Source organism: Periplaneta americana, chromosome 2 (genome assembly GCF_040183065.1).
Source record: "Periplaneta americana isolate PAMFEO1 chromosome 2, P.americana_PAMFEO1_priV1, whole genome shotgun sequence".
NCBI classification, from domain to species: domain Eukaryota; kingdom Metazoa; phylum Arthropoda; class Insecta; order Blattodea; family Blattidae; genus Periplaneta; species Periplaneta americana.
Genome location: NC_091118.1, coordinates 59100191 through 59113244, shown reverse-complemented (window position 1 = coordinate 59113244; position 13054 = coordinate 59100191).

The following is a 13054-nucleotide window of genomic DNA, read 5'->3' as shown; positions in this document are numbered from 1 at the left end:
TACTACATTAGATGAACAAAATGTTGTTTTGGGGCATCTTTTCCAAATCAATTGGTTGTAACTCTCATTAGGATTTTGGGTTTTTCCATGTGTGCACTTCATCAGGAGGTCAGGATTTGCAAGGAACTGGAATGTAGGCTTGATGGTCTTCGTTACTGCTTCAGGAAGACTGTGTCTGTGTATGTATGACTTGCCTTCTTCCTTTGCCTGCTTGAATTTGCACCACTTTATGTTGCAAAGTTCATGCGATGGCCTGTCATTGGTAGAGAGCTTGTGGAAATAAATGGCCCAGACTGCTTTCTGCATGGCTTTGACATCCAGTCCTACATTGTCCCTTATTGCTTTCCCATAATAAATTTGCAATGTGTGAATTTCTTTATCAGTGAGTCTTTGTTGGCCACCTAGTAATTTCCCATCTTCAAGCTTCTTTCCTTTCAGTTCACGTTTCAGTTTCATTAATCTGCCACCCATCCTTTTCTGTATGTGACCAACACATTCTAGCTTTTCAATTTTGCAATCTGGGCCATATGGTTTACTATCTAAAACAGTTTTGAATGAACTTGAATCCCCATCACCTAAATATTGTGTATATCTTACACTGTATAGTGTTGGGCTGCGTTGGAAAATTATTTTCATTCCAGCTGCTTCCATTCCTCCGCTACTACCTGTATGATTTCTCCCACAAAACATTTTATGTTTCTCTAACCACCTCTCTTCTTCCTGTATATCTGCAGTTGGTTTCCTGAGAGCACATGTACTGCAGTACTTACTCATTACCTGTAAATCTAGGATTTTTCCTGTATCGATACTTATTACAGATGTGACACAATGAAGAGAAGTGTGGCCTCGCTTCATCCAGGTGCCATCACATGAAACAGCCAAGTCAGTAACAGGACTACTATAATTTTCATCTCTGAGTTCACTGTTCATTACAACAGCTTCCTTAGCAGCATCTGACATACTGTTTCTACTCTCAATTTCTAGTGCATTGAGAAGATGATTGTTGAGTGCAGAGAACCTACTTGAGGGTGGAGGCATGTTCATAATACCACAAAATAAGTTTGTGCCCTCTCTTCCCACACCATTACATCTCATGGCATAACATAATCTACATTAGCTTCAAAAATATTATTGTGGGACGAAGAAGTTAAAAATGATGTGTCAGTTTGACAACTGTCACAAAACAAGTGAAGTTTACTTAAAACACCAATATTGTCTTCACTATCAAATAGTCTCAATGATTTTTTGCCACAGTTGGAACAAGCACATGATGAATTAATAATATTGCATAAAATCTCTAAATCAATAAGTCTGGTTGTCAGAGGCGGCTCCTCAGGGCAGGCAGGGTAGGCTAAGCCTACCTAAACACATTTAGAAAAACCTAAAAATGGATATTTATTAACTACCCCAACACAGTTGGAAAACCTTATATAATTATATACTCTTGTCTAGGTGCTTAGAAATTCTTCAATTAACTATGAATGGGATTCTTTGAGGGTTAGTTGGACGTTGCTTACTACTGGCAGTTCGATTTATGCGACAAGAATACACTGGACAGATCACGATGCGTCAGAAGGTAGGCAGAAGCGAAGTTAGCCGACCTTCCACGTAACTTCAAAGCTGGCCCTGGAGTAAGCATTAAAAGAGATCGCTATTCTAAATGCTTTCTTAGCGCATGCGTTCTATGCTTAAGCCAGCGCGCTAGAATTCTGCCTGCCCTAACGAGAACCCACGAGCATTATCGAACACCTACGATTTGCGAAATTTCTGTTTGAAAGTTTCACGAGTTGGAACCTAGATTGTTACGAGTAGTATAACACTTTTAAACAGTGTGTTTTAAAAGATGTTTTTTTAAACAATGTATTTTAGAAAATGTGATTTTTGCAAGTACGTACTGTATATTAATGTTATGTAATTTATGTGATTTATAGTTAATGTAAGTGATAACAATAATATTATATTATGACTGATATAATAAGTAAACTGTTACGTTGTCCGTTTTCGCGTCGTAATGACATTGAAAAGAGAAGTATTTTGGACAATGGACGACCCACTCCTGCATTAAGTACTACTGTTCATAAAGTCAGTGCTAAAGGTGCAAGAAAATTTAATCCTTCATGGTATGAAACACTATGAAATGGAAATATAAAAATTGGAGATTTATCTTTCGAAAAGGTGGAAAAATTTAAATATCTTGGAGCAACAATAACAAATATAAATGATACTCGGGAGGAAATTAAACACAGAATAAATATGGGAAATGCCTGTTATTATTCGATTGAGGAGCTTTTGCCATCTAGTCTGCTGTCAAAAAATCTGAAAGTTACAATTTATAAAACAGTTATATTACCGGTTGTTCTGTATGGTAGTGAAACTTGGACTCTCACTTTGAGAAAGAAACATAGGTTAAGGGTGTTTGAGAATAAGGTTCTTAGGAAAATATTTGGGGCTAAGAGGGATGAAGTTACAGGAGAATGGAGAAAGTTACACAACACAGAACTACACGCATTGTATTCTTCACCTGACATAATTAGGAACATTAAATCCAGACGTTTGAAATGGGCATGGCATGTAGCACGTATGGGCGAATCCAGAAATGCATATAGTGTGTTAGTTGGGAGGCCGGAGGAAAAAAGACATTTGGGGAGGTCGAGACGTAGATGGGAGGATAATATTAAAATGGATTTTAGGGAGGTGCGATATGATGATAGAGACTGGATTAATCTTGCACAGTGTAGGGACCGATGGCGGGCTTACGTGAGGGCGGCAATGAACCTGCGGATTCTTTAAAAGCCATTTGTAAGTAAGTAAGTATGGTATGAAACACATAAATGGCTAATAGGAAGTGAAGTTAAAGCTAAGCTGTAGGTGGTCACGTTTGTTATTGTAATCTAAAGAAGGTACTTGGAATCAGATCATATTTGTAACTCGGTAAGTCTAAAGAGACTTGAAAAGAATTTGAATGCAATTTCGGAAATGTTGTCTGAACAACAAGGGTTGCAAGACAACAGTATAACAATAAACCAGAAAAAAACGACAAATTATGAGACGGCCCATTGATGTAACAGTATTGTTATGTAAGCAAGAGTTAAGTTTTCGGGGGGCATGATGAAAGCGAGCTGTCATTGAATCGCGGGAATTACATAAAAATGTTCTGTAAATTTTGCCTACCCTGGACATTTGACTACGAGCCGCCACTGCTGGTTGTTTTGTCCTTCGCAGTGTCTTCAGTATGTATTCCACCACCAATTTTTTTACTTGAAGCACCAATATTGTTCACACTATTTCCACTTGTTGATTCCACACACGTGGGGCCAGTATTTGTTTTCTTCCGAAATCGTAAACTCCGGTTTTTCTTCACTTTTCTGAACACTCTTGGACTACTTCTAGGCATTATAAATAAAATTGAAAACTCTAATTAGAAAACTAAATGACTTATACTAAAGTAAACTGTAAAAACTCAGTTTTAAAGACGCATGTAACACCTCTGTTTACAAGAAGAACATGAAGTACACAGGATGCCATGTTACCACAGCCTTCTGGATGATAATAGCAAAGCTTTCCCAACTTCTGCATGTCAAATTGGAGAGAAATATTTGAGAAATCTTAGCATGCAGGCTTTCACGGCCGGTGTCTAGTTGAAACAGAGCTTCCGGGCTAAGATGCCGTGGTCTACTGGTGCTGACGTTACCAGACGTTTCGTCTAATTCTACGGCAGACATCTTCAGTGGTTAGGTATCCTCAGTAACACGTCCAATTACTTCCCCCGCCTATTCAGGGAAGCGATTGAAATCCATAAACATCCAAACAATTTCAACCGTAAAGAAGAGGGTCTGAAACTTAACAACTGCTGGCATCCTGTCCTGAAACGGACTCGTACAAAACCTGTGCACAGCGACGGTACGACGGATGGAAACCGAAATCCTGCGAGTGCTGTCCGCCACGATATTGAACACAACAACCAGCCCAAGGCCACCGCACTCTAGCGAGCGCGGACCGCCGCAACAACTGTGCGCCACGACCAGCCCAAGGCCACCGGGACCGAGCAGGTGCGAGCCGCCGCGACCAATCAACGCCACGGCCAGTCCAAGGTCACGATCTGACGGGCGCGGACCGCCGCGACAACGGAACACCAAGTCTCGGCGCTATAAATAAGGACGAGCAACCAGTCAGGTCAGCCCCCAACCCCTTGCAAGGACGCGTTTTGCGTACCTTTTAAATTTTCCTCCCAATTCTCCTTCGATTTTTCGATTTTTTTCGAGTCAGGTCAGAGAATCGGAACTTCTTTCTTGGACGTGAAAGGAGCAAGACGTGTCCTGAGACCTTCTGATTGGCGCACCAGCGAAAGCAGCTACAGCGGACAACCAACCAGATCCCTCAGTGCTACAGCAGCAAGCGAGCGCAGCAGCCAAGCAGCTCTCGGCCAGGGAGGCTCGAAGCGCCGAGCATCGTACTTCTGTCGGCCAGGCGGCGGACACCTACGTAATCGGCACTTCTTAAAGAGCAGCCTATTGGTTCCATTGCCGCACCGGCGCTCAGCGCGAAGAAAGCCGCGCAGCCTACGGAGGGCTGTGCGCACTAACTTCCCTAGGCCAGGCGGATCCCGGTTGGGGATTGGGTCCTCTCTCGAGGAGACCCCTAGCCGTCCTCGGCCCCTAGGCAGGCTTCCTGCTAGGGAGAGACTCTGTGCCTTCGTGCCGGAGTGACTGCCCAAAGGCAGGGCCTTCGGGCTAATTTGCTTTCCGCCCTCCACTCTTCTACTATTGCCCGGCCCTTCTGAGGGCTACGCAAATTTTCGTCCGGCCCTTATCAGGGCCAACGAAATTAGCGAACCAAACCGACGGTCCCCGGCGGGCTCCGCAACGCTTGTTGCGATCGGCTAACCGGGCTAGGCTTCGGCGACCGGTCGGGCGTAACTGCTGGGCTTCCACCCTTAGTGGGAAAGGGGCCTAGCAGGTTCTTGCACTGCGGACAGAGTGCCGCTTAGGTTCCCCCCCCTGACAGGATCGAATTTCTAATTCGAATGGCTCCAGTTAAGAGCAACAAGGCCACGAGCCAACCTACTGCAGGTGGCGTAAAGCGGTTGCTAGTTTGCACTAGCCAGACAGGGCCCACCACCTCCTACTTGCGCGTGTCGCGTCCCGCGCAGATTACTCCTCCGCCCAGGCGTCGGAACTTGCGATCGGCTGGACCTATACGGACACCGCCTGTCCCGGTTCCCGTTGCGGAGATCCTTGAGCTTCGTCCCCCTACCACCATCCCAGTCCCTTCAGGACTCCCACGAAAGCCCACCCCTCCCAAGTTAGCTCCCAAGGTCACAGAGGTGACACGTGTTGACTCGCCCGGTCCTAGCGGACTGAATAGCCGTGGTGTTACGGTCTTGGCTGATGAGGTGCCGCCGATTCCATCTGGGTCCGGCGCACTTCAGGTCATTAAGGCCAAAAAGAAGAAGAAGAAGGGCTCAGCTAAGACTGAGCAGGGCGGCATTCCTTCCGCTAGTGAGCTCACCAAGGAAGAGAGATCGGCTCTCTCTACCTTGGAGCAATTAGAGGCGGCGACTCTTCAAGTCGTGACCGAGGAGGCAGCACCCCCCGCCGAACCTGAGGCCCCACAGGAGACGGCTGCTGCCTCTGAGGTAGATGAGGCAGTTCCCCGCCCCCCTTCCCCAGCTCGTACTCACGTGTCGGAGAGTGAGGACGATGGAGATGATGTTGAGACTGCCCTCACTAGGCGACGTGGTGATATCCCACCCGTTATTATTACGCCAGCCTTCACTGGCTCGCTGGGCCGACTGAACTTGGCGTTCAAGGCCGAATACGAACCGTTGGGCTTATGCTCGTACAGGGCGCGCGGCGGGACGGCCGTGAAAACTGTTTGCGAAAGGGACTACGCAAATCTTTGCAGGTTCCTGACCGAACGGGGAGTAGCGTACAACTTGCTGCGCCCCAAGAACGACAAGCCTCTGCGATTCGTTCTAAGAGGAATAGATATCCACACAGATGAGGAGGACATCCAGGGCGACCTGGAATTCCAAAGCATAATCGTCCGGCGAGTGACGAGGATGCACTCATCAAGGACAAAGGCCAAACTCCCAATGGTCATTGTCGATGTGGAGAATTCCCCCGAAACCCGGGATAGAATGAGAGCCTTGCGTCAGTGCTGCCTGATGAGGGTAACAGTTGAGGACTACGTCCCCAGCAAGCGCCCGCCTCAGTGCAGCAACTGCCAGTGGTACTACCACACGCAGGCTAGCTGCAAAGCGCAGCCTATGTGTCGAGCTTGTGCACGCCCCCATAAGACTAAAGATTGTCGCAAGCCGCACTATGTCCCCGCTACATGCGCACTCTGTACTGGCGCTCACACCGCCAATTACGGAGGGTGTCCCGTAGCATTACAGGTTAGAGATGCCACGGAAGGAACGAGCAGGGCTGCCCGACGGAGGAGGGCAGAGCTCGAGGAACAGCGGAAGCTCCAATACGAGTGGCTTCGGCAGCAGCGGGTGGAGCGGGCTGCGAGGCAGCAGCAGCTGTTCCGAGAACAGCAGCCGCAGCCACAGGCTCGCGCCCCTGTGCAGGGGCCCCGTGCGGAGCGACGCACGGAACTCGGACCGGTCCGCCAACAGCAGCAGCAAACGCAGCAGCAGCAGGCGGACATCCCTTCGCTTTTGGAGGTGCCCGTTGCCGCGCCTCTGTGGTCCACCGTGGCAGCGACAGCCCCCCAAACTGCTGCCAATAATATAGGACCCCTTTCTCAGCGCCCTAAGCGCAACAGGGGCAGCAGAAAAGCTACCAAGGCTACCACGGTAGAGTCCATCTCCGCCCCTGTCCCACAGGCCCAGCAGGAAGCTATTGCAAGCACCTCGAAAGGCCCGACCGGTCAAGGCGCGACCTTGGACCAAGTTCAGCACTTGCCGAGGCGTTGCAGTTAGCAAACCCTAACCTCCCGCTCGCCCCAATATTAGAAGGATTAACCAGAGTGATAGTTCTCCTTATGGAGAATCCTATGTCTGCCCTCCCGGAGATATTTAAGCTCCTAACCTCCCTCGTTTCTCTCAATGGCCAGACGAAGTGACGGAGTTGCTAGGATGTGTATATGGAACGCCAGGGGCCTTAGACATGATAGACATGAGTTCAGGGCTTTCCTAGACGCTAATAATATAGACGTAGCATTTATAACAGAAACGTTCCTGACACCCCAAGTAAATTTAAGATGCGCGGGGTTTAAAGTCTATAGACAAGATAGAGCAGGTAGAAGAGGCGGAGGTGTAGCGGTGTTCGTTCGTTCTACGATCGCGCACTGTGAATATCTCCTTCCCCAGCTAGCGGCATTAGAGGCAGTGGCTATTAGAGCCTACATAGGCAGACTCCCCTTTCTGCTCATGGCTGCCTACTGTCCTCCGGGCATACTAAATGAACGCGATTTAGATATAGTGACAAGTCTATCCGATAGATTCGTAGTCGCCAGCGACCTCAATGCGAAGCACGCTAGCTGGAACTGTCAACGCCCCAATCGGCAGGGCGATAGGCTTTTTCTTAATTCTACAGGAAACGGATACGTCGTGATGGCCCCAAGGGAACCCACACACGTACCGGATGCTGCAAATCAACTGCCTGACATATTAGACATCGCTCTGGTGAAAGGTCTCACAACTAGAGCGAGACTAACAACCCTGGATGATCTTCCGTCCGACCACCTACCGGTGATAATGGAGATCATGCACCCAGTCGAACTCTCCCCAACCGCTGAGAAATTCAACTACAAGGCGGCAGACTGGGTGTTCTTTCAAGACCAGGTAGCCGCTACGCTTCCACCACTCCCCCCTGAAGTCACTCCGGCAGGGATAGATAGGTCAGTTAGCGACCTGACGGAGTGCATAAAGAAGGCAATGGTTGCTGCAATACCGAAACGGTCTTCACAACCGGGACGGATGCAGCTGCCAGCCTATATTAGAGACCTAAAGATCGCCCGCAATAGAGCAAGAACATTGTGGAAGCGTACTAGGTTAGATCAACATAGAATAGAAATGAACCGCTTGCGCAGGCGGATCAGTGAGGCGGTCCACGAAACGGTCGTGGATGCTTGGAAATCCAAGGTTGAAACGATGGACAGCAGAAACATGTCAGATGTCTGGCGTGTATCTCGAGCTCTGTCCAATCCGTCTCAATCTATTCACCCATTAGTAGTCGGTCCAGATGTCACGGCCTTTACTCCTGAGGAAAAGGCTACCGCACTGGCAGACGTGCTAGAGACCACTTTTCAACCCGTGGAACAAAATTTAAACTTGCCCCATATCAGAGCTGTTGAGGAATCGGTTCGAGACCTCCTTAGCAGGGAGCCGGAAAATGGGATACGACCTACGAACACCCACGAGGTCGCCCATTTCATTCGTCGCCTCGGCCCTCATAAGGCCGCAGGAGCCGACGGTATCCAAGGAATTATATTGCAGCATCTCCCAAGGTCAGCTATGAAGCGCATAGCAGAGATAATTAATAACATCTTGGCTTCCGGTCACTATCCCATTCCCTGGAAAGAAGCTCACGTAGTTCTCTTTCCAAAGCCCGGAAAGGATAAGACGAATCCAAGCAACTATAGGCCTATTAGTCTCCTCAGTTGTCTCAGCAAACTGGCGGAGCGAGTCATACATAGACGCCTCACTGAAGTAGTGTTGCCCCAAATCAGGAACGAGCAGTTCGGTTTCCACCCTGGTCGTTCCACTACACTCCAGGCACTCCGCATGACGGAGGACATTACCTGGGCTATGAGCACGTAGCGTGTAGTAGCTGCAGCTTACCTGGACATCGAGCGAGCATTCGACAAGGTCTGGCATGAGGGACTCCTCGTTAAGTTACTGGGCATGGGAGTCCCAGATGGAATGATACGCCTCATTTCTAACTACCTCCGAGGCCGTACATTCAAAACCCGTGTAGGCACTAGTTTCTCCACCCCCCGTGAAATTCACGCAGGAGTCCCACAGGGTTCCATTATCGGGCCCATACTTTTCAATATATTCATTAATGACCTCCCGTTTCGCTATATCCACGGCAGAAGTAGTCATCTGTATATCTATGCAGACGACACTGCCCTCTTGGCGATGGGCAAAACCTATAGATTAGCGTCCCGTAGGTTGCAGTCGATCTTAGATCACCTCCAGCCGTGGTTCCACGACTGGAGAATCAAGGTCAATGTAGAGAAATGTCAGGCCATACTCTTTTCACTAAGAGCGAGGCTCGAAGACATACCACCACCACCCACACTTTTCGGACGAGAAATGCCGTGGATGAACCAAATTAAATATTTAGGGATCATTATGGACTCTCATCTCAACTTCCGAGATCACATCCAATCCCTTCTTCGTAAGGCCAACGGGCTGATAGTTAGACACTATCCCATTCTGGCGGCCTTAACTCCTGACAACCTGAGGGTAGGACTTACCATGTATAAGGCCCTCATTCGCTCTGTCATTACCTATGCCGCGCCCGCATGGGGGTTTGCGGCAGTGTCCCATCTCCGTAAACTCCAAGTTGTCCAAAACCAGGTGATTCGACTCATTACCCATCTCCCCCGAGTCGCCTCGAGAAGAAAGTTCCATGATGAACTAGAGTTGCCAACCATAGACGAGTTCATTGCTCGACTGGCTAGGAACCTGTATGCGGAAGCTCGTGCTAACCCCAACCCGCTCATATCTGGCCTCGGCCAGTATGATCCTAGGTTACGGCGTAGACACCAGACAGGTCCATTAGCTATATTATTGAGACAGGAGGACAGGGAGGCTGGCGTTACTCCCAGGTTTTGGTAGCTACGACTCAACTCCATGAGACTCCTTGGATAGTGCAACCGCTTTAAAATGACCTTGTCTTAACTGGGCTAAACAAAATCCCTCCATAACATTATCTACTTTTGTTGATCGATGGAAATCTAATAGAGCCAATTGGCTAGTATATATCCATCGATTCATAGAGTCATTCAACCTAAGAGCCAACTGGCTAGTCTCTGATATTGAGACAACTCATCCTGCCTAAGGTTTTTCCGTGGTTTTCCTAAGGCGCTAAGACAAATGTCGGGATGAGCCCTAAAAGAAATGGGCCACGGACCTGCACTCATATCCCCATGAATCTCCCTAATTAACAATTACATCTCTCCCCCTTCTTCGCAATTGAGCCATCATATAGCCAAATGGCTGGTCTCGAAATTGAGACAAATCAACAAGGCTCATGACCTCCTACATAATAGCCAAATTGGCTAGTCTCTTATATGAGACAACTCATCCTGCCTAAGGTATTCCGTGGTTTTCCTCAGGCGTAAGACAAATGTCGGGATGAGCCCTATAAGAAATGGGCCACGGACCTATATGCCCTTCCCCATATATATTCCACCTTTATTATAAATTATGTATGCCCTAGTTCAGATAATATTAATAGTCTATTAAACATACGAGGTCACTCAATAAGTCGCAAATTGAAAGGACAGGGACCTCTCAAATTGCAGCTTAGATTTCACGGAGCTTATTCCGACGGCCTTCACCTGCTTTGTCATCGAACAACAGATGACAGCGTCTTGCCATCCTAACGGCAAACACCAGCCAACTCCTCCTCGCCCCGTTCCGTGATCAATTGATCAATCTCAGCCCCCCTCGCGTATGTGGTACCTAAGAGGTTACGTCCAATTTCGGCTTCCCCTTCAAAATTTTCTAGAGCTCCTTCAGTGGAGCAGCGTAACCCGGAGTGAGACTAGTGGCCAACAGGCTTGGAGCTCACATATTAGTTTTGTACAGCCCCCAACCCCTTGCAAGGACGCGTTTTGCGTACCTTTTAAAATTTTCCTCCCAATTCTCCTTCGATTTTTCGATTTTTCGAGTCAGGTCATCAGTTGCTACAGGTATCCCGAGCAGAAGACTTCGACCGAGGATACCTAACCACTGAAGATGTCTGCCGTAGAAGTAGACGAAACGTCTGGTAACGTCAGCACCAGTAGACCACGGCATCTTAGCCCGGAAGCTCTGTTTCAATATTTGAGAAACTCTGACTCTGGATGTCAAGAAGGGGGCGTGGCCCAGTGCAGGTTTTTACATAAATATATTTTAGATACATTTCCAGACAGAATTCAGACTTGAAATTTTGGGAATATATTCTCAACATAACAAACTAAATTATGAACCTATTTCTGAAAAATCGGTTTTTTGACACAAAACCGCATGCATTCCCCCCAACGAGATAGAAAGAGAAGACTATAGAGTGGCCATGTTGTCCTGTACAGCGCTCTTTGCGGTGCCACCGCGAAACACGGGAGATCTGAGCTAAGCGCCCACCTTTGTAAAAATTCGTCTGCTTACAATGTTGTTTAACGGAGGTAAGGAGTACAAAAAAACGAAGAAAAAACATGCCTGTTGTGTGTGCTGTATATAACTGCAATGTCAAAAGGAAAAAGACAACTGATATATCATATTTCATGTAAATTTTATGAAGTTAAGTCCATAGTTTTGTTAATTAGCAGCATTTTTTCATGCATAAATGTTGAACAACGCCCGGCATAAACAAAATAAATGGTTCACTGGTAATGTACTTAAACTAAATACGGATAAAACAAATACAATTCCGTTTCAGACCCAGTGAAAAACAAATAGCGATACAATATTAAAACTGTATTTCGTCACCGGCATCCTTTATTTCTGCTCCTTCTGTCCTTACTGCTTATACAAGAAGACGATGAGCTGTAGCTTATAAGAAGTAGGCCTATTTCGAAGACAAACGATTAATCAAATAAATGGTTCACTAGTAATGAAGTTAAACTAAATACTGATAAAACCGCTACAATTCCGTTTCAAACCTAGTAATAGCAATCAAATATTAAAATTGTATTTCGACAGTCGCATCCAAAATAACGCAAAACTCTGGGGTAGGTCGTATTGTTGTTAGTATTTTGACTGGAAGGACATGAAAGAACATAATTGAACACCCACGTGCAATAATGGGGTAAGTATGAATATATTTCGTAACTACTTACCCCATTATTGTACGTGGGTGCTCAATTATACACTAATAATTATCTGTGGTGCCACAGCCCTTGAAAGGCTCAGACAGACCAGCCGGCTGTTGGCCTCACGTTCACATTTCGATAATAATTATACTTTACTGTAACAAAAAAACTGAAAGCGTGTTTTGTCATGTTTCACCCACGTTACAAGCTTGGAGGTAAAGGTTGTTTACTACAGATAGGGCCTACTTTCATTCTATATCTTATGGTATAGTAAATAGTTTTGCAACGTGTAGAGACTGGGAAAACAATTTAATAAAATCATCCGAATCATACTCGTTCATTTTATAGGCAATCTTGCAGGTCGCATTTAAAAGAACCTAGGAATATTAACATTTTCTTCAGTATATTTGCTAGGACTTCTTGTCATACTACATGACAATTTTGCTTAGGTTATTCTTTTAAGCATTCCTTCTAGGAATAGCTCAAGTGTTTTAAATTTAGCGTACATAAGTTTAGATTAAGTTCCTGGCACGTATTTGACGAAATACTAGGTTTTTCCACTTCAGTTTAACTGATTTATGCAAACGAAATTAAGACAGCTGACGATTCTAATGTCAGTTATCACCACGCCCACTTTGTTTTCGGCGCATAAGTTCATTACCGACGGTCGTTCAATTTTCTTCAAACATGGCGGCGCAATGACCACTCTATATCTTTCTCTTTCTAACTCGTTGATTCCCCCTTAAATGTAACTCATAGATATTTGATTTTATTTCCTGTGATGAAACCTTCTCAATTTTTTAATTAATACTCAGTCCAGGTTTTTCGTATGTCTATTGAAGTTTTCTAACCATATACTTAATTTTATTATCCTAGTTAATCATCTTGAAGCCTCTATTATTTTAAAAAATGTTATTTATGTAATTAGAGCGATTGTTTAATCAAATGAAATTTTTTCAACATAACTAATTAAGGCCTATAATAATCTAGTTTATTATATTATTAAGAGCTGCCAGTAATTTAATAATGTTTTTTTTTTTTCAGAATGTTTCTTTGAGATTGTATACTGAAATGCGTAACA